Here is a 21,165-nt window from a genome sequence, read left to right on the forward strand (position 1 = left end):
CCCCATGGACTGTAGCCCACCAGGCTCCTCTGTCCATGGGATTCTCCAGGCCAGAATACTGGAGTGGGTTGCCATGCTCTCCTCCAGGGGATCTTCTTCATCCAGGGACTGAACCTGGGTCTCCCACGTTGTAGGCAGATTCTCTGCCATCTGAGCCACCAGGGAAGTCCAAGAATACTGGAGTGGGTAGCCTATCCCTTCTCCAGGGCATCTTCCTGACCTAGGAATCGAACTGGGCTCTCCTGCACTGCAGGTGGATTCTTTACCAGCTGAGCTACCAGGGAAGCCCCAGGCATGCCCTTTACTTGTCCTTAAAAACACTTCTTCTTTCTGTTCACCCACCTTGGTTTGGCAGTATGGTTATTACAGGAGGCCACGCATAACCCTTCAGCCGTGTATAGAGGTGCTTTGTAGGTCTCGGCCCTGTGTCTACCTGTACCTTCTGTGCCTCTTATTGACGTTTTTTCCTCACTTGATTTCCCCTGAAACCTCCCAAATGGAACAAGTGTACAACTTACAACACCAACATTCAGCATATTTCTGACTCTTTCTGAAACCATAAGCCTAACTATCTCCAGATCTTAAGCCAGTGACCTCGATGCCAACCTTGTGCGAAGACTGGAAAAGGGTGGGTAGGGGAAAAAGCCAAATGATTAGCCAGATCTTTTAACCTACCTATTAGATACTTAATCTGCTCCATATTTACTTTTGACTGCAATGCTACCACCTCCAGGGCCCTATGACTAGTCCAGGACAAGTGCATTAGAAAACCAAGGGCCCTCATGCAAGGGCTTATATTAAACTGGTGACATCTTTACCACTGGAGCGTATTGCCCTAGCCACAAACACTCAAGAGTGTGAGCTTAAATCAACGCAGTAAGTGGCAGGCCGTATAACTTGTATGAACAATGTGGATTCCGCAGCCAGCTGCTTGGGTTCCTATTCTGGCTCTGTCACCTAGCAGGTGTCTGACTTTGGGCAGGTCACTCAGCCTCTTGCGCCTCAGTTTCCTCCCCTATAAATATTATAATACCCATATCAAAGGGTTGCTGTGAGGCTTGAATGAATATGTGTAACACACTTAGAACGGTGCCTGGCAGTGTTTCCTTCTTACCAATGGAAAGGAAATTTACATTCCGTGGACACATGGTGTGTACCAGATACTGTGCTTTAATAGGTTATTAATCTTATCATTTGAGACAGCAATGATCCTCATATAGATAAAGAAAGCCAAAAGAAACAAGAAAAGTAGAAAGCAGTCTGGCCAGAGATCACACAACCCCTCATTCAATGCCTGAGGGTCCCAAGACTGTGCATGCTTTTTTCTTAGGCATCAGCCACATGCCAATCCACATGACCTTTTTGCCATTCATATGAGACAGAAAGCTATGAATGAAGACAAAAGACCAGAACAAGTACCAAAATGTTACTACTGGGTGATAGGATTAAGGGTGATATTTTTCTTCTCTTTTTCTGTATCTTGCAAATTGTTTACAATTAACATTTATGATTGTAAGTTATCAGAAAAAGTAAAATCAGCCTTAATTTTTTTGTTCCTCACTAGAATGAATCTCAGTCTAATTTCTCCATATTTTTAAAGGAAAATCTTTGTCAAGAAATGGCAGTGGATGTACTACCCTGGGAGTAAGTTTGGGCAATGGAAAGACTTCATGCCACTATTCCATTTGAGCCCTAGGACCTCATCTGTAAAAAGGGGACAGAGTATCATCTGCCTGGTGACATGGCTGTGGGATCTGGTAAGCCTGGCACGTGATAACCACCACAAGAAGGGAGCTATTATCATTTGATCCAAGTGGCCTACATGAGAGAGATGAGTACAGGAAGGCACCCAAGGGGTGTGATAGGATGCAGGTATAACGATTGGCTCTTTCATTCCTTAAAGAGGGCAACTGCAAATGTCCAAAGCATTTGGTGAGAGATACAAATGTTTAAAGTCACAGTTCTTGCATATAAGAACAGGACATAAAAGGCATTACCTGGGCCCCTTAGGAACAGACTGGGGCAGAAGGCCCAGCAACCAGCGTGAAAAGAAATGGTTTCTGGAGTATCAGGGCTGACAGCATCAGCCTGAGGATTCTTCTAGAAGCCCTGTTTCAGCAGAGGGAGCCTTGGGCACTGGGCAGGGATAGGACTCATCGAATGTGTCTGCACGGCTGTTTTCAAAACACGATGAGGTTGGGCTCAGGTCTTTTTAGCCCCTGGAGTCCTCTCACCTCAGGCTCTAGGGAGTGAGACCCCTACCCTCCTGCACGTGGGAGTGGGTGACGGACCCTGGCCCTGGAAGGGAGGGGACTGCAGTCTGTGGGAGGTGGGGTTTCTTTCTCCCATGCGTGCTCAGTCGCTCAGTCATGTCCAACTCTGTGACCCCATGGACTGTAGCCCACCAGGCTCCACTCTCCATGGGATTCTCCAGGCAAGAATACTGGAGTGGCTTGCCATTTCTTCCTCCAGGGGATCTTCCTGACCCAGGGATGGAACACAGGTCTCCTGCATTGGCAGGCAGATTCTTTACCACTGAGCCATCAAGGAAGCTCTTCTCTCTTCTATCTACATGCAAATAAGTTGCTCCTGTCCTAGACCTGCCTGGAGAAGAGGGATGGACGTGCAAAATGTAAATGGAGGTGGTCATTCATCGCAAGAAAATAGGTCCCTGGCTAAATTTGGCAACAGCTGAGGGATCTTAGCAAAATGGAACTCACCCCCTTGTTTGTGGGGGAGGCCTAATCCTTACTTTGCCCAAGAGGATTATTGGGTCTTAGAAAGAAGCTCACATGCACTTTTTTTAAGCTTGTGCCAACTGCATTTGCGTCCGCAATATCCAAGATTCGTTCTGCTTTTTGGGGTAGATAATAGACATTCCATGCTATTTACATCCCTTCAAATCTCAAACCTAAATGTTTCCAACCTCTGCTATCACCCAAAGTGGGACTCTGTCTCCCAAGCTTTGCCCCAGCTGTTGCTTTATATTCTTTGGAAGTACATTTTAAATGGAAGGCAAGGTAACCAAACTGCGGTCAACTTGTGGAAAAGTATGGTCTGTGGTTTATAATATATCTTTTCAAAGTGTTTGTGACTATGTTTCCACTGGCGAAGTTTCTACTATCCCCATCATTTTCCTTCCCTTCCGTAACTATGTGCTGTGCTATGCTAAGTCGCTTCAGTCGTGTCCAACTCTTTGCAATCCTATCGACTGTAGCCCGCTAGGCTCCTCTATCCATGGAATTCTCCAGGCAATACTGGAGTGGGTTGCCATGCCCTTCTTCAGGGGATCTTCCTGACCCAGGCCTCTTATGTCTCCTATACTAGCAGGCAGGTTCTTTATCACTAGCGCCACCTGGGAAGCTCGTTACTATAGGGTTAATGTAATACAATCCAGGGTTCTCTTTTTCTTTTTTATAATCCTGGGTGTCCCCACTTACCCCAACACTACCCTATTGTCTCCAGGTAATTCTGGACCCACTGACACATGTAAGCTAAAGACTGACAAAAACCTGTCTTTAGCTTAGCATGGCACTCTCAGAACATCATTTAAAAATATTACAAATTGGCAACTGTGTGTGCATGTGTGCTAAGCTTCAGTTCTGTCCAACTCTTTGCAGCCCCATGGACTGTAGCCCACCAGGCTCCTCTGTCCATGAAATTTTCCAGGTAAGAATACTGGAGCTGGTTGCCATTTCCTATTCCAGGGGACCTTCCCAAACCAGGGATCAAACCCACGTCTTTTGTGCTCTGGCACTGGCAGATGGGCTTTTTACCACGGCGCCACCTGGGAAGTCCAGGCACTTGTGTAGGGCTTTACAAAGTATTTTTACATAACAAATTCAATCCTCATGATAACCCTATGAAGTGTTCTCCCTCTTTCATAGAAAAGGAAACTGAGGAACGGGTAATTTAAGTAAATTGCTCAAGATCACAAAGACAGTGGTAAAGCCAAGACCCCATACATTCTAAGGCTCTGAAGTATGCCCTTAACTTTGATCTGCACATCACCTAGGGGCTCAGATATCTGTAGGCTGAGCAGACTCAAGAATAAATAGAGCTGCCCGATTCCAGGAAGAGCACAATTCTTCCAGTACTGGCATCGTCAGGAGCCACGATCTGTGGTGGCTTCTGTAGGTAACTTTTCACCTTTACCACCAGGGCTGCTTAATTTCCACCTGTAGTTACAGTTCCTGTTTCTGGGGCCAATGGAACTCTCTCTGAGTTGGAATTTGGGCCTCAAACAGCATCTGATTTGAAGTTTCAAGACAAACTCTGAGCTGGCTGTGCTCTCCTCTTGAACCTTGGGGCTGCCAACGATCCCCAGGTTTCCTGAGCCAGCCTGGTCCTCCAAGCTGGAGGAAAACCTGCCATGGACACCAGTTCCTTCCAGACCAGAGCCTGGTCTTGTTAACATCCACCAGGCATGAACAGATGGTACTGGGCACAAAAGCAGGTGGGAAAGTGAGTGGTCATCTTCTTCCGAATGAGTACAGCAGCTCCTACCCCCTCGCCTGGGCACCAGCACACCAAAGGAGGTGGCAGCGAGTAGGGGTTTGGCAGGTCCACCCCGGGCCAGCTGAGAGTAGGAAATACCCCGTGAGCCGCACATCACCCCTCATCTCCCCTCCCACTAGAATGCCAGCACGCCAAGCCTGGGAAAAGTACAGAATCCACGACAAAGAGAAGGTATTGGACTGTGACCCCATGCCAGGAACCAGGGGCAGATCAGCGGCCTCCGCCCCAGCCAGACCAGGGTCAGTGGGGAGGCGGCCTCCTCTCACTACTGAATTCCAGCTGCTGGTGGTGAAGAGGTAACCATGGGAACCAACACAAAGGGCTTAAAGTTGAGTGAAAGAGGCTGGAGGCGATGGGGAAGCAGCAGAGAGGGACCTTCAAGTGACCGTCCTGCGATTCTCCTAGCTTTAGCCCAGCACAGTTACTGCAGGTCAGACTAAGAGACTAGTGGAGCCTGAACAGAGCCAAGCAGCCTCGAGGGGTCGGAGGCAACCAGAGAGCTGCAGGGTTTCCCTCCAGATTTCTTTTCTCCCCTTCAGAGTGATGCCCCAGAGTTTCATCCGCCAGGACTTCTGCCCTGAGATAACATGGCTCTCTTGGGTGGACAAAACTGCTACACGGTGACGTCCCTTTAAATACAAGCAGCACTTTGCAAAGGGGCTCCCCCGTGCCCCCTGGCTTCAGCCTGTTGCCCCAGCAGCACCCACTCTGCTTGCTGAGGGGCTTCCCTGGTGGGTTTTACATAGACCTGGGTGGTTGAGGAACTGGTCCGGAGGTTGGCTGACAAGCTACACTACAGAAGACAGCCATGGATGCTGAGAACCTTAGGAGAGCCTCTTGCATAAAAACCTGTACTCTGGTGGGGTGGGCTGGGAATTCCGTGAAAAGGCTCATATTTACGTAGGGAATCATGTCTGTATACTTGTTTAACTACCTTCCCCTCAAGGCACCCACATATTATTTTAATTGGCCAGTATGACTTCATATGTCTTCATTAACTCAGTAGGGTTCTCAATCTACCCCTTGGGATTTTTTTCTTTTATAAAGTTCTAACTCAGGGTTCTCCAGAATCTGGCAGTTGAGGAAATGCCATGAAAATGGGGAATATAAAATATCCCGGGGCAACAGTTTAATGTCCCTCTTAATTTTTAAAAACTATAGCTGATTTATAATGTTGTATTAGATTTAGGTGTACATCAAAGAGATTCAGTCATATACATATTCTAACATATATATTGGAGCTAAAGCTGCAATGCTTTAGCCACCTGATGCGAAGAGCCAACTCATTGGAAAAGACCTTGATGCTGGGGAAGATTGAGGGCAGGAGAAAGGACCAACAGAGGATGAGACGGTTGGATGGCATCACTGACTCAATGGACATGAGTTTGAGCAAACTCTGGGAGATAGTGAAGGACAGGGAAGCCTGGCGTGCTGCAGTCCATGGAGTCAAACAACACTATTCTAACAGATACACACTAGTATACATACAAAACAGATAACAACAAGGATCTACAATTCTCTCACTTTCAGGGCTTGTGGTACACTTCTCACCTTGCCTTACTGGTAGAGACCAAGATAATACTGCATCTATGTCAGCCCCTACTAGGGCTCTACAAAATCTCAACCAAATCCATTCTTTGTTCACAAGTGAGAGAGGGCCACTGACAGGAAGACTTTTGAGGGGCTGGGGAAAGACCCTGACCATATTCACAAGCGTGTCTCCTATGAGTCCCCCTCCACAAGGTAGAAAGGAGACCCATCAACTATTTAAGATATACCCACTCTCCATCACCGGTGCTCACCTGCACACTGCCCAACATTGTAGCCCGAGTGCCACTTATTGGTGTTACTTTCTACCTGCAGTAATTAAATCTTAAAAATAATTTCACCTAACAGGGAAAAGCAAATTCCAGGAGATGGTGAAGGACAGGGAAGCCTGGCATGCTACAGCCCACGTGGTCGCAAAGAGATGGATACAACCTAGCGACTGAACAACAGCAACAACAACAAGGGAAAAGTAACTGACATCTATTAATAACCTCCTCAGTTGAGAGGCAAGACCTGTGGGGTTCCGACCCTGGCACCTCCATGCCCTCAGCAAGCTAGTTCATCTCTTCTGTGGTTTCGGAGTTTTCTCACCTTTAAAGGGCTCAATAAAAGTGCCTACCTCATACGAGCATGAGGAAGATACACGAAGAGTTTCAGACAGCGCCTGACTCTTAGCAAGGACTTGATACATGTTAGATATTAATACCCACTAGGTGCCAGGATAGTTATTTTTATATTTTAATCCTTAAAACAGTCTAACCTGATAATATATATTAACACTTCTTTTATCACCATTTTACAGACATGGAAACTCAGGCTTAAAGAATTTAAGGACTTACCCTAAATTACTAGGCAGTAAAGCTCAGATTTGGGCTTCCAGGTGACACTAGTGGTTAAGAATCCGCCTGCCAGTGCAGGTAGACATAAGAGATGCGGGTTTGACCCCTTGGTTGGGAAGATCCCCTCGAGGAGGGCATGGCCACCCACTCCACTCCAGTAATCTCGCCTGGAGAATCCCATGGACAGAGGAGCCTGGAGGGCTGCAGTCCATAGTGTCACAAAGATACAGACACGACTGAAGCAAGTGAGCATGCATGCGCCCAGAGCTCAGATTCAAACCCAGGCTGCTCTGTTTTCGTAGCCTAAGACCCTTCCACAATTCTATACTGCCTTTATAGAAGACCATTTTATTGTGATTTTTAGTAATGATAAGAAGAAATTCTGGTGTCTAAGAAAACAGCATCAAAAAAACAAAAACAAAACAGAATTTTAAACCTCCACCTTAAGCAAGAGGCTTTTTTAAACTGGTTTTTAAATTTTTTTAAAAAAAATTATTTATTTGGCTACACTGGGTCTTAATTGCAGCATGTTGGATCTAGTTCCCTGACCAGGGATTGAACCCCGGCCCCCTGCATTGGGAGTGCAGAGTCTTAGCCACTGGACCACCAGGGAAGTCCCTAAACTTTTTTTTAAACTAACAAAACCAGCCTAAAAGAGTGCCTCTGCTCTGAAAAAAAAAAGTCCATGAGAAACGGGCACACATTCACACCATCAGGGCAGCTATGAACCTTTGGGTTTAAAATGTTTTACTACTCATCACTGAATTCCCAGGGGTTAATATGTTCTCCGTAAATGTTTGGTAAATGCTTAGTGAATGAGTTAAATCATTCTAACAACAAAATGCCTCTGCTGGACTTGGCAAAGTTTACATTGTCTTTCCCAAACACTTTGCTGAACCTAAATAATTGAAGATTAATAAATTAAGTAAACTAGTATTATATTTGCCACTCTGTACAAGGTATTTTACTGAAAATTCCAGTTGTATAATGTGTCCCTTAAAAAAAAAAAGTACAATATTAATTATATAGAGATCATTTTTCTTTCCCCCTACTTCTTTGGAAAGAGTCTATAATATGTAAACCTTTCACCTGGATTCTGTAAATGCTGTGAGCCTGGTCTGGTAGTTCAGTTTCAACTACTCTCACGAAATCCTCAAAAACAGAGGGCTTTGTTTAGCGGGTATTTCCTCTCTTTGAGGTTTACCTTTGATGGCAAAGCCCTAGTGGTACTCTGATCAGGTAAGCAAGAACTAAATTTAAATTCCCTACAACCTGGGAAAAGAACCCATTAAAATGAAGATAGATATAACTCTAAGGATATTTGTTACTGTGTTATAAGATCCTTGATAATCTTAAATAAATGAGGTGGCTTTTTACAAAAATTGGAAATCACTTTCTCATTAACAACAAAACCACATATTTATCACAATACATGGAATTATGAGGGGACACTTACTGAGTTCTTAACTAAGCTAAATACTTTGATTATCTAACAATTCTTAAAACAACCCTATGAAGGAGGTAGTTTATTACTGTCCAATGCTTCTGGGTTCAGATGCATTTAATAACTTGCCCTAAGTAACATACACCTAGAGGCAGAGATAAGATATATACTCTTGTCTATCTCTAGGAACTAAGCTCTGCTTCTAATGGAGCTAATGCTTCGAATACAATAAAATACATGTCTCAAATGCTCAGTTCAATGGAGTTTGATAATTGTGTAACAATCATTCAAATCAACACATACAGCATTTCCATGGCTCGGAAAGTCACCTCTTTCCAATCAAACTCTCTCAATCCCCACCCGCAAGCAACCGCTAACATCCATGATCATAGATTAGTTTTGCCTGTTCTAGAACTGCATAAATAGAACTGCTTATATATTCTTTTGTGTCGGCCTCCTTTCAGTTTAACGTCATGGTTGAGATTCATCCTGGTTCTTGTGTTTATCACAAATTCACCTCTTTTGATTGCTGAGTGGTATTCCCTTGGTGTGGCTGTACCACAGTTTATCTGCTTTCTTGTTGGCGGACACAGGGTTGTTCTCAGTTGTTGGCAATTATGAATAACATTGCCATGGCCACTCCGTACAAGCCTCTTTGTGGGCATCTGTTTTTATCAGTTTGGGTAAATAGCTGGGCGTGGATATGCTGAGTCATAACGTTGATGTATGTTTAACTTTATAACAAACAAGTTCTTAACCCCTGTACTCTATTCCCTCAGAATGGCATTAGCTTATTGACATGTTTGATTTCTTCTCTTATATGACAAATTCCTTGAGGACAGAGGACCAATCTGCAGTTACTGGGCCTCCCATATAGCAAATGTTTGTTGAACAAATGAACAATCATTGTTCATACTCCTATTCCTTCTCTGGGTATTACCAAAGCATAAGAAAACCTGCTTGGCATGCATGGAGAAATAGGACAAGCTGAAGGGTTGTGAGGTGGGGGTAAAAAACCAGCCAGCCAGGAGACTCCTGACTTGCCCTTTTTTTTTGACATGACCTTTCCTAGAAAGTAAATCCCTCCCAGTGATCCTGCGGGGAGGGCGAGGGGTGGCTATTCCTGATCAAGTGACAACGGAAAGGGAGGAAGGTGTCACTGCAATTGACGTCACATGGTGGTTAGGATTACAGGATACTTCTGTCAAACAGGAGGGCGGAGGAAGCAGCAACCCGTGAAAATCTAGTGGCAGAGCAGGAGCTCAGGAGGATGGCCTCCAACACAAGTTACAGAATACTTGGTTTTGGTGAAAGTACCACAGTTTCTACAATGGAAATGGAAAGTCAAGAATAAGTTTGGAGGAGAAAGTAAAATGTTGATGTAAAAACGTAACCAGACTTAACACATAAGATATAAAAGGGTTAGTTGTTCAGTTGTGTCCAACTCTTTGTGACCCCATGTACTATATATAGCTCACCAGGCTCCTCTGTCCATGGAATTCTCTAGGCAAGAGTACTGGAGTGGGTAGCCATTACCTTCTCCAGGGGATCTTCCCGACCCAGGGATCGAACCCAGGTCTTCTGCACTGCTGGCAGATTATTTACCTTCTAAGTCTTGGAAGGCTGACCTTTTAATTCCCATAAATCTGTTCATTTACTTGAAATTTCGGAACTTGTGCTATAGTCAACCTAGAACTTCTTAGAAAGTAAATAAATCATTGTTGATTTTCTATCCATGAACAGAAAAGAATTGGCAAGTCCTGGGGGTAAATTTAAAATCTTTTTAACAAAAGGAAAATCTTTTTTTGTTTTTTTTTTTTACATAAATCAAAACAGGGCTTCGTCACATCCTGGGCTCAGGTGCTTCTGAGGCAATCTTTATTTCCCTTGATTCCAGGTTGCTGAGGACTGAAATTTGTTTAGAATTCCTCAATTTGGGGGTTCTGAGAAGTGGCCTTGCCTGCCTTTATCCAAACAGTACTGCACCGAAGCCATCGTAGGCAGATGGATGTTTATCCTATTCTTAAAATCTCCAGGGAAGTAAATTCTCTACAACATCCCTTGGTAACCTTCTCCAGGGTTTTATCAAGTGTATAGTGAGGAAGTTCTGATGCAGAAACCAATAAAAATATTAACTCTATGAACCTAGTTACCAGCACTGGAAAGGCATATGTGTTTGGGCACTTTGCCTTCATGGTAGAGATGTATTTACAAAACAGGCTATACAAACAGAAACCATTTGTCTGGAGCAGATGTGGGAAGTTGATTCAAGAGAAACTGCCACAATAAATTCCGTCCCATGAACCATATGAATAAGTTACTGTTGTTTATAATATCTTTTAAAGTATAAATTTATTTCCTTGTCAATTCCTAAATTCCTAAACCAGGTTTGTTAGCAATTTTAAAAACTCCAATACAGCTGCAAAGTTTTCAAATAACTAGGCTTCCATGAAAAACTAGGCCTTGACCAACAGAACGTAAATGTTATTGTTAAGGACAGTTTACTTCTGTATATGCCACCTTTTCTGCCATGATCATGAAACACTTTTATAATGAAAACAAAATTTTTTTAAAGACAAAAATTAACCATCGAAATTAAGTAAAATGTAAACCAACTCCCGGTGAGATTATTTGAGGCCAGATTTAAGCGTATGTCTGACCAATGTGCTTTTAGCTGGAAATGATAATTTAACTAGCCTTAAAATATTAACTAGTTAGAAATAGGAGACGCACAGAACTATCATTAGAAGCCCCTGTGCTAAGATTTCCTGCCTCACCCTGACATCTCAGAGCAATCTCACCATGGAGAGTATTTAGATGTGGGCTCCTATTCCCTTCCTCTCAAAAGCCTCCAAGCACAGAAGTGCACCACAACAATCACACGATTTTTTAAAAAAAGTAATTCCAAGATACATCAGAGAGAAGAAAAAGGCGGTCACACCTCCCCCACCGGATGCTGGATGTATTGAAACTTCATTACCTCGCCCCCACCCCTCAGCAAAGCACTTTTCTCTCTCTGGCAGCTCACAGTAAAGCGTGTGTCAGGTATCATTTCATTTTCATGATTTAATTCCTGCAACAGGACAGTGGCACACACCTTTAAAAAGAAACTGCCTTAAGAGGTGGAACAAGTGGAAGGGGGGAGGGGCGAGCATGCGCCTCAAAAGCACTCTTGGGATCTTTCCTACAGAAACAAATCCAGCAAAACCAAGAAAGGCCAGTCGTTCTAAAGTCAGGAGGAGACCTCGTGAGAAGCAATTTATCAAAATTAAAATATTTCACAGATCATTTCTCCTTTAAAGTTTTCATGCTGTCAATAATCTGCAATTCTTTTCCTCTCGGAGTAGCAGTTTCTGCCTCCCTAATAAAATTATTAAAAAAAAAAAAAAGGCCAAGGTCCAGGAGTGTCAGGAGGACCCTCGGAGGGCGCCACCTACCCATCAAGCCGGCCGCCGGCAGAGAAAGCCCGCCCGAGGACTCATCCTTGCAGAGAGGGTTTTCCAGAGTCGCCGCGGGGACCGAAATAGACACCCTGTAGAGAGCAGACGGCGGGGTACCCGCCCTCCCTCCGCCCCGCCCGGGGAAAGCGGACCCGAGCCCCACACTCACCATCGCCGCTCGCCGGGCAGCGGTCGCCCCCCGGGGCCGCGCGGGGCTCGGGGCCGACGCCAAGTTCAAACCTCGCCGCCGCTCGGAGGAGGCGGCGCGGGGCATCGCCGGCGGGGCCGGGCCGCGCTCAACAATGGGAGGCTCGGCCGCGCCCTGCGCCCCGGCTACAGCGGCGAGCCCGGGGCGCGGGGCTGCTGGGGGTGAAGCGGCGCGCCGGGCCCGGAGGGTGCGGGGGCGCCCGACCACCACGCCTACCGGGCCGCCGGGGCCGAGCCGGAGGGGCCGCGCTCGCTCCGCGCTCGCCACCAGGTAATCGCACAGGAAGCCTCGCCGATTGGCCCGGCCGCTCAGGACGGGATTTGCATTTCAATGGCAGCGCTGGCTCCCTAAGGTTTGAAAAAGGATCCCCGGCTGCAAGAGCCGGGATCCGCTCGCCGCCCCTCCGCAGTCCATGTCCTCGGGTTCTCGTGGTATTCAGGGGTCCGACTCACACACTCAGGCGCTGCTTGATCGGTTCACAGTCAGAAAGGTGTCTTAACTCCACCTCCCCGCCCATTTTGAAATGAAGAGGGGATCCCAGAACAAATTATCCACTTCAAAAAGCCCGCGCTCGCTTTTCAGGGGCTATATAGTTAGTAACTGATCAAATGAAGCATGAATGAACAAGGTAAAAAGTTCACATCTTAAAAAAAAAAAAGCTCGCATTACAAGGAAAATAGCCATCCTTTTTCTCCGTGCGTCCTTTTTCAGTATAAATCAACTGGAGAGATTCAGGTTGTTTCTGATCGCTAATGCTGTTGAAACCTTCCTTCCCAGTTCTTTTGTTTCCTGAGCATCATCTCTAGATGAGGAACAGGTGATTATTATCAGGTTATGACTGTAATCTTACAGGAAATTCTGGATTCAGCTTTGCAAACTTTGGGGTCTTAGGCGGTATACACACCTGAATTTATTTTGCATTGAGATAGAGGTACTCCTTTAATATTCTTAGGGAGGGTATGGTGCTATTTTCAGTTTCATCTTTCTTTAAAGGCTTTTCCAGCCTCTTTCAATGGAGGTGGAAAAAAAAATTTTTTTTTCTGTAAAAAGTACGTTTCTTAATGGCTTTCACATGCATCTCCAGAGATTAACAGTAAGGTTTGAAATTGGCTTTATTTCTTCTCCCTCAAGCAAAATGCCTGTTAAAATTTTACTTTATATGTAGTAGTTTTTATTTATATATATAGTAGTTTTTATATATTATATATATCAGGTTCTATATTTAGGGTGATAAATACACATATAGACACAGAAAAGAGAATGTCTAATTAGGTAGGAACTAGAAACCTCAGTTCCCATAGAGTTAATATGATTTGCCTTTACTTGGCTGTGTTTTTTATAATATCCTGGCACAATGCAGAAGCGTTAGGGGCTACAAAAACTACTAAATAAACCTCTTTATCGATATCTTCATGGACAGGCTTCCCCCTCCCCCAAGGTATTACCCCCACCTTGAAGTTTTTTTTTTTTTTTGCATCATGGTATCACAGGCACGTAAAAATATATACACACCTGCCGCACAGCCAGAGGGGTACCCACCCACATTGTTGCTAGGTGTTAGAAGCAGGGAGGCTAATGTTGCCTGTTCTGTGCCCTAATGTCCTGTGGGGATCTAGTTTCAGGTGGAAGCAGATGATGCTCAGAACTTAAGCTTTAAACAAGGTAGTCAGTCCTTACTGCTTAGAAAGCACATGGCAGCTGCCGCCATGTCGAGGAAGTGAGACGTATTAGCTGAGGACACGGCCAGGAGCTCTGTAGGCAGAAGAGGTAAGACCTCCTCCCCTGCTGCTGCTTGTTTCCTAAGTGCTCAGGGTCAGGTGAAATCTTGTAAGGGTGGACCAGATTCCTCTACTCCTGTGTGAAACATCACTTAAATTGGTGATTCAGAGCACACTTTGGCCACTGAACATAAATGCATGGTTACCAAAGGGGAAAGGAGGTAAGGGATAAGTTAGGAGTTGGGCGTTAGCAGATACAAACTATTATATATAAGATAAACAACAAAGTCCTGCTGAAAAGCATAGGGAACTATATTCAATATCTTGTAATAACCTATAATGGAAAAGAATATATATATATTTGAATCATGTTGTTGCACACTGGAAACTAACACAACATTGTAAATCAACTATACTGCAATTAAAAAAAAATGTTTTAGGAACACTTTAGATCCAACTTTTACCTCCCGCATAGACTGTATGACACCAGTGAAATCCATCACTATGACAGGAAGTCCTGGGCTTCCGCTGTACCACAGATTCTGGAAAAACACTTTTTACTTCTACCTATAATTTAGATGTATCGCCAGATACTTGTAGATAAAAGGAAAACAAATTGTCTCCTGGGATCAAAGGTGAGATTGGAAATGAAAAAATCTACACAGCAATAGAAAATTAGGCAAACTGCTCTCTGTATGAGCTAAGAGTAAGTTCCCTCACCTGGTCCTTCAGTTCCTCTTCAAAATGGCCCATCCCTTCCCCCCAAAGCATAAATGATAAATGACTGTAAAATAGTTACACATAATCAGGTGTATATGTGGATAAATGCCAAGACAGTTTCTGTCAAGTCATGCTGCCTTTTAGTTCCTACATCAAGATCACTCCCAGAAATAGGGCATCACACTAGAATCCAGATCATTTTATTTTTCTAGTGAAAACAGATATACTGATCAAGAAATAAAGCTTTAAAAATGCTAAAATATTTTATGAGGGGGTAACAAATACGAAAAATACACAACCTGATCTTAGAGAAAGGGTTTGCTTGGCCAATCAGCAACCTGCTGGTTGCATACTTTTTCTTTTGTTTAAAGTTATGATTCTTTTAAACATCTTTATTATGATATAATGCTTCCCAGGTGGTGCTAGTGGTAAAGAATCTGCCTGCTAATGCAGGAGACGAGACGCAAGAGATGAGGGTTCAATCCCTGGGTCAGGAAGATCCCTTGGAGTAAGAAATTCTACTCCAGTATTCTTGCCTGGAAAATTCCATGGGCAGAGGAGCCTGGCAGGCTACAGTTCATGGGGCTGCAAAGAGTCAGACATGACTGAGCGACTAAGTACACACACATGCATTATGACATAATTTACGTACCATATGATTTACACTTGGTAAGAGGCATATTTTTGCCCTGTCCTCCCCAAGCCTTCGCCAATTCCTTTTCTTCCCACCTCTCTCTCTTAAAATATATATATATATATATTTTATGTGGACCATTTTTAAAGTCTTTATTGAATTTGTTCCAATATTTCTTCTGTTTTATGTTTTGGTTTTTTGGCCAGAAGTATGTGGTATCTTAGCTCCGCAACCAGGGATTGAACCCTCACCCCCTGCATTAGAAAGCGAAATCTTAACCAATGGATCACCAGGGAAGTTCCTTCCCACTTCTCTTAATTAGTTTAACCTGCAAACCCAAATTTCAATTTGAGTTAAATATGATAACCTAAAAATATTTAAAATCACATTATATTAATCTATACTGATTAAGGACCTGACATAATTTGAATGGTCTGATTCATTCTGTATACATGTTTAAAAGTTTGTTTTTCCACTACAATGATCAGGTCTTATTACTAAGGAGAAACCTGTGAGAGTGAGTATCTTTTTCAAATAAAAAGCTTAAGACATTTAGGATTACTGCCATATGTCTCTAATTCCAATCTCAGCAGTTATTCTTTGATTTTTTAAATTTTAATTAGTCTAATACATTTAGTTACATCTTTAAAGAAACTACATATAGAAATCATATATGTGATTTGGATTTGAATTTATTTCACAAATTTAGCTTCTTTTCTATATTATGGTAATAGTTTTTAATATATATTGTACTTTATTAAATGTCACTTAGAAATAGTCAACTATTCAGGTGCCGGTGGGGTTAGTCGCTCAGTCATGTCCAACTCTTTGTGATCCCATGGACTACAGCCCGCCAGGCTCCTCTATCCATGGGATTTCCTAAGCAAAGATACTAGAGTGGGTTGCCATTTCTTTCCTTAGGGGATTTTCCCAACCCAGGAACAGAATCCACGTGTCCCACATTGTCGGCAGTTTCTTTACCACCTGAGCCACCAGGGAAGTCCAGTCAACCATTATTTCTTGCCAATTCAGTTTGGCCTTTTTCTATTATTCCAAGTAAATAAAGTTTTCATATGGAGAATATAAGTATTTGAAAATAAGAGTCTTTACTAAATAATAATAGTAACAGCGACTACAAGCTCTTGCATAGCTATACAGTAAATTCCCTGGTTCATCTGTGCTCTTCTTTTGGATGTTGACACCTTAGAAAAACAGTGTCAAAATCTGTTGAATATTGAAAATCAGTTCTAGGGATTGTTTAATGGTCAGTATAAACACAATCAAGAAAGAATACTCTTGATTGATTCAGAGAGAAAATATTAGGAAGAACATATGGGGTCCTCCCTTCTCAAATGGCTATTTATTTGGGTTTAATGTGAACTTTTCATAACTTCTAATGTAATATTCACTTTGACAAATATTTTTATTTTTTTGAACCACTCACAGAAAAACATGAAAAACAAGTGAACAACCATCCTACTGAATAAAATGTTAAAATGGATATTGAAAGTAAGGAAATACATTTAAGACTGCTTTAAACCTGGGAAAGACTTTATTTCATGAAGTGATGATTGTAACAGGAGAGGGGGAAACCCTATATGCTTTCAGCTTCTCAGAGTTGGTTACCCTCTATCACAGAGACCTTTCTCATAAATAGCCCAGTAAGCCTGCAAGTCCTCGGAGCTGACACTTTCCTCACTCTCTCTCTTTGTTGAAGGCATCTTCTGCTGCTAGCAGCTGATTCATACTGACAAGGGCACCTCCGTGTATCCTGCTGTTCTTTGTAGCCTTAGGACCAGAGCCCCAAGTAAAGACCTTTATGCAACCTAGTTATCACCAAGAAAGCTATTTAGAATCTTGCAAAGGTCAGAACCCGAGGAAAACAGGGAAGGACTAGGTAGGCAAAAGTTCAGTTACTATCTGCGACACTACAAATGCATGTCCGTACAACATCCCTGGTGGCTCAGATGGTAAAGACTCCACCTGCAATGCAGGAGATGCAGGTTCAGTCTCTGGGTTGGGAAGATCCCCTGGAGAAGGAAATGGCAACCCACTCCAGTACTCTCGCCTGGGAAATCCCATGGACAGAGGAGCCCAGTGGGCTGCAGTCCATGGGGTTGCAAAGTGTTGGACTCGACTGAGCAACTAAGCACACACACAGCACTCAACAGCAGCATGCATGATTTTGTGGGTCAGATGTGGGATCCAGTATCAAATCTGTATAGGTCTAAACAGAAGCGAAATGAAGAACAGAACTAGCAGAAGGACAGCTTTTGTCAGTGAAGGAAGACAGCAAGTTTTTGTCTCATGGAAATATAAGAGATAAAGGCCATTTTCAGTGTTGCCAGGGAAGGGTGGTTCACTGATTAAGTAACAGGTCAGCAGCCTCAAGTGATGCTGGAGACAAGGATTGACAGCATTCTTTCTGGCAAGTCTAGGTTGAAAGACTAGAAACACATCCTGGAGACTGGAAACAACCTAAATGTACATACAGAAAATGGTTAAATTAATTGTGAAGCATATCGTGCAGGATTTAAAAGGAAAGAGGTAGACCTATACGTAGTGACACAGAAAAGGCACGGTGATTAAGGAACTTCCCTGGGGTCATATGGGTACTAAGACAGAGAGCCAGGATTCAAACCAGGATAGAAGACAGCACAGCTCAAAGTATTAACCACAAATACCTACTTAACAGGCTCATGGTTAGATTCATGGTATGATGCAAGATGTGTATTGTCATTTTGAAAGAATAGAGAAGCATTTCCTGTACTTGTTTATCTCATTATAATTACCTGATCCAGTGTAAGGTGATCAGTATACAGTACAATGCAAAATTTGTCATAGGATAACATGCTTTTTCTTTTTAAACATTGATATTCCTAATTTAAAAATGGATAATATTCTTTATAAACATTCAAGTATTACAGAAATAACAGATATAGAGTGAATGTCCCATGTAATCCTAAATTGCTCCCCAAATCAATATCCATTGTTGAATGGAAATTCCTCCAGCTCTTCTCTTTTATGGATGCTGACATGTAATCATTATGTATGTTAATGTTAACATATTTTTTCCGATAGATGATCACACTGTTTTCTAACATGCATTTTCATTTAATACTTTCAGACACCTTGCATGATGAAGGTCAAAGAGGAGAGTGAAAAAGTTGACTTAAAACTCAACATTAAAAAAACTAAGATCATGGCATCCTGTCCCATCACTTCATGGTAAATAGATGGGGAAACAATGGAAACAGTGACAGACTTTATTTTCTTGGGCTCCAAAATCACTGCAGATGGTAACTGCAGCCATGCAATTAAAAGACGCTTGCTCCTTGGAAGAAAAGCTATGACCAACCTAGACAGCATATTAAAAAGCAGAGACATTACTTTGCCAACAAAGGTCCATCTAGTCAAAGCCATGGTTTTTCCAGTAGTCATGTATGGATGTGAGAGTTGGACTATAAAGAAAGCTGAGTGCTGAATTGATGCTTTTGAACTGTGGTGTTGGAGAAGACTCTTGAGACTCCCTTAGACTGCAAGGAGATCAAACCAGTCCATCCTAAAGGAAATCAACCCTGAATGTTCACTGGAAGGACTGATGCTAAAGCTGAAACTCCAATACTTTGGCTACCTGATGCAAAGAGCCGACTTGTTAGAAAAGACCCTGATGCTGGGAAAGACTGAGGGCAGGAGAAGGGGACGACAGAGGATGAGATGGTTGGATGGCATCACCGACTCAATGGACATGAGTTTGAGGAAACTCTGGGAGATGGTGAAGGACAGGGAGGACTGTTGTGCTGCAGTCCATGGGTTGGACACGACTGAGCAACTGAACAACAACTCCATGTCAGAAAATACAGTTTCATTTTATTTCCTTTAAAAGTTGTGTAGGATTCTCAGAACTTTCTAAGCTCACAGAAGAGCTTAGATAAGAGAATTTTCTCATTTACCTTTTTGTCTCCTCCTCTGCCTTTTCCTTCTCTCTCCTTCAGCCATTTCAGTTCAAATACCACTTACTAAGTGCACCTGCTAACTGCAGGGTATGGAGCATATCAGGATGGATGAGATCCCAGCCCTGACTTCAAGGAGCTCAATTTACTGGGAAACTCAGATATCTAAGGAAATTATTTCAGTACCACATGGTAAGGATATTTTATGGTCAAGAGCATGAACTGGATTCAAGAGCTTGCTAGCAGTATGTGAGGTTAATTGATCTCACTAAGCCTTAGTTTTTCCTCTATAAAATAAGAATAATTACACCTCCCATTGGTTTTTGCAAAGATTATATGAACTAATCATTCAGTGTGTGTCTCTGGGAGGCAGGAGTAACCATGAGATATTAATGGTTCTTATTCCCGCCAGTAGATTTCCTCATAGTCCTGTCTTTCCTCCCAGTTAGTGTCACTCACTGACCAAGGAAGGGATGACTCAGCAGAATTTTTATATCATAAAAGAATCCAGGCTTAAGATCTGAAAGAGTACTCAGTTAGAGCCAGTTTTTCTCCAAAACACATTACAGCTTTCTAGAATGAATAAAGAAGGGCAAGGAGAGTCAGAAGGGAAGTGAAGGGGAGCTGGAAGCTGGAGCCACTCTAAATCCTACATGATGCAAGATGGAAGCTCCAGGTAGGCTAAATGATTTGAGAGCAGAAACTATGGGGGTTCCGATCCCAAGCAAGAGCCTGGAGAATTGGCTCAGTCCAAGAGTTGCTGGGAACTCAGCACAGAGGAGGAATCAAAGAAATGTCTGTGCAGTGCAGCTGGGCAGGAGAGAGGCTCAGGCTTTCAGCAATCCTCCCAACCCAGAGTGGTCCAGGAGAAGCAGAAGGTTTCTGGTAAACCCAAGGAGGGCACAGGTGCCTGATGGATCTGAGGAGGCTACAGATACCACTACCCCAACTTGGATGTGATCAGACTTGTTGGATACCAGCATGGGGAGATAGTGACATGGAGACCAAAGGGACAACTTTATCCGACTTCCCTACAACACACACACACACACACACACACACACACACACCTGGACACACACACACACACACACACACCTGGACACACACACACACACACACACACACACACACACACCTGGACTTTGCCTAAGTGCCTCACAACTCAGCTGCAACCTTAGGAGCTGGAAGAGATGGATTGGCTGACATTGCTTGTGTCTCCTTGCTGAATGAGGTCTCAAAACAGAAATTATAGTCTATTTTTTTTTTAAAGAAACAGAGACACTTCTCCCATAATTGTGTTTTTGGCTCAAGATTTGTAACCACTAACCATGCAAAATGCTCAGCCCTATCCCCGTGCCTAGCACACAAGAGCTCAAACGTGGTAGCTCTTTTTATCTCACTAAATAGATGTATGTGCTGGTAGCAAATAGAGGAGAGGAGATTTATGTCCGGGAAGGATGTAGAGAAGCTGTTTGAGACAGGTTCTGTAGGACGTGCACAAGCTCACTTGGGTAGGAAGAGAGGAGGAAAAGGTCAGGATGGAACATGTTTGAAGGTCCCAAAGTATCAGCACAGACCAATTGGGGAACTGGAAGAAACATGGCAGGAATGGGCAGGTGGCAAACAGTGTAGCTACAGAGGCAGATGGTAGCAGGGGAGGCTTTTGGCTCACTTTCATAATTTAGACTTTACCTTGTAGGCAGTGAGAAACACTTTCCACTAGTGTCATGATTGGATCTGTACCTTCAAGAAGTCATGCTGGTGGCATATGAAGGATGAATTGAATGGGAGGTGATGGGCTCACTGATTTTTACCACTAGAGTGGACTCCCACTCCTGTGGGTCCAGTGTTGCATCATGGTTAATAGTGCAGTCTCTGGGAGGAGAACACTCAAATTTGAATCCTGGCCATAGCACCTACTATGTGACCTCAGGCTGGTCATTAATTACCAGCTCCACTGAAGCAGTGTTCTCTTCTGTAAAATGAGAGCTAAAAACTGAACCTGAGTCATAGGCTTGCTGGACTTTTAGATGAAAAACTTTATATGATACACTTAGAACAATGCCTGGCATAAAGTAAGTGCCTATTCAATGTTCAGTCAGTTCAGTTCAGTCGCTAAGTCATGTCCAACTCTGTGACC

The 21,165-nt window shown here is 43.4% G+C and overlaps 1 protein-coding gene and 1 long non-coding RNA gene across 5 annotated transcripts in view; one reads left to right on the forward strand and one right to left on the reverse strand.

The window, feature by feature from the left end:
* The window catches only part of SHROOM3 (shroom family member 3), a 322,301-nt gene that overhangs the window by 62,984 nt on the left and 238,152 nt on the right, over window positions 1-21,165 (reverse strand). For 2 of the 4 annotated variants that reach the window (XM_081584642.1, XM_081584663.1), the window contains exon 1: window positions 11,959-12,475. The exons of 1 other annotated variant lie outside the window; for it this stretch is intronic. The gene's annotated coding sequence lies outside the window, so the exon portion shown is untranslated. Of the gene's footprint in view, window positions 1-11,958; window positions 12,476-21,165 lie in introns of those variants that run through there. One more of the 4 variants, XM_081584652.1, reaches the window with a different exon arrangement.
* Window positions 4,837-6,711, forward strand: LOC145543377 (uncharacterized). The gene is made up of 2 exons (XR_014080675.1): window positions 4,837-4,948; window positions 6,415-6,711. It is a non-coding gene; the product is annotated as an uncharacterized LOC145543377 (long non-coding RNA).

This window comes from Giraffa tippelskirchi, chromosome 1 (genome assembly GCF_054371585.1).
Source record: "Giraffa tippelskirchi isolate mGirTip1 chromosome 1, T2T-mGirTip1v1.2.pri, whole genome shotgun sequence".
Classification (NCBI taxonomy): Eukaryota; Metazoa; Chordata; class Mammalia; order Artiodactyla; family Giraffidae; genus Giraffa; species Giraffa tippelskirchi.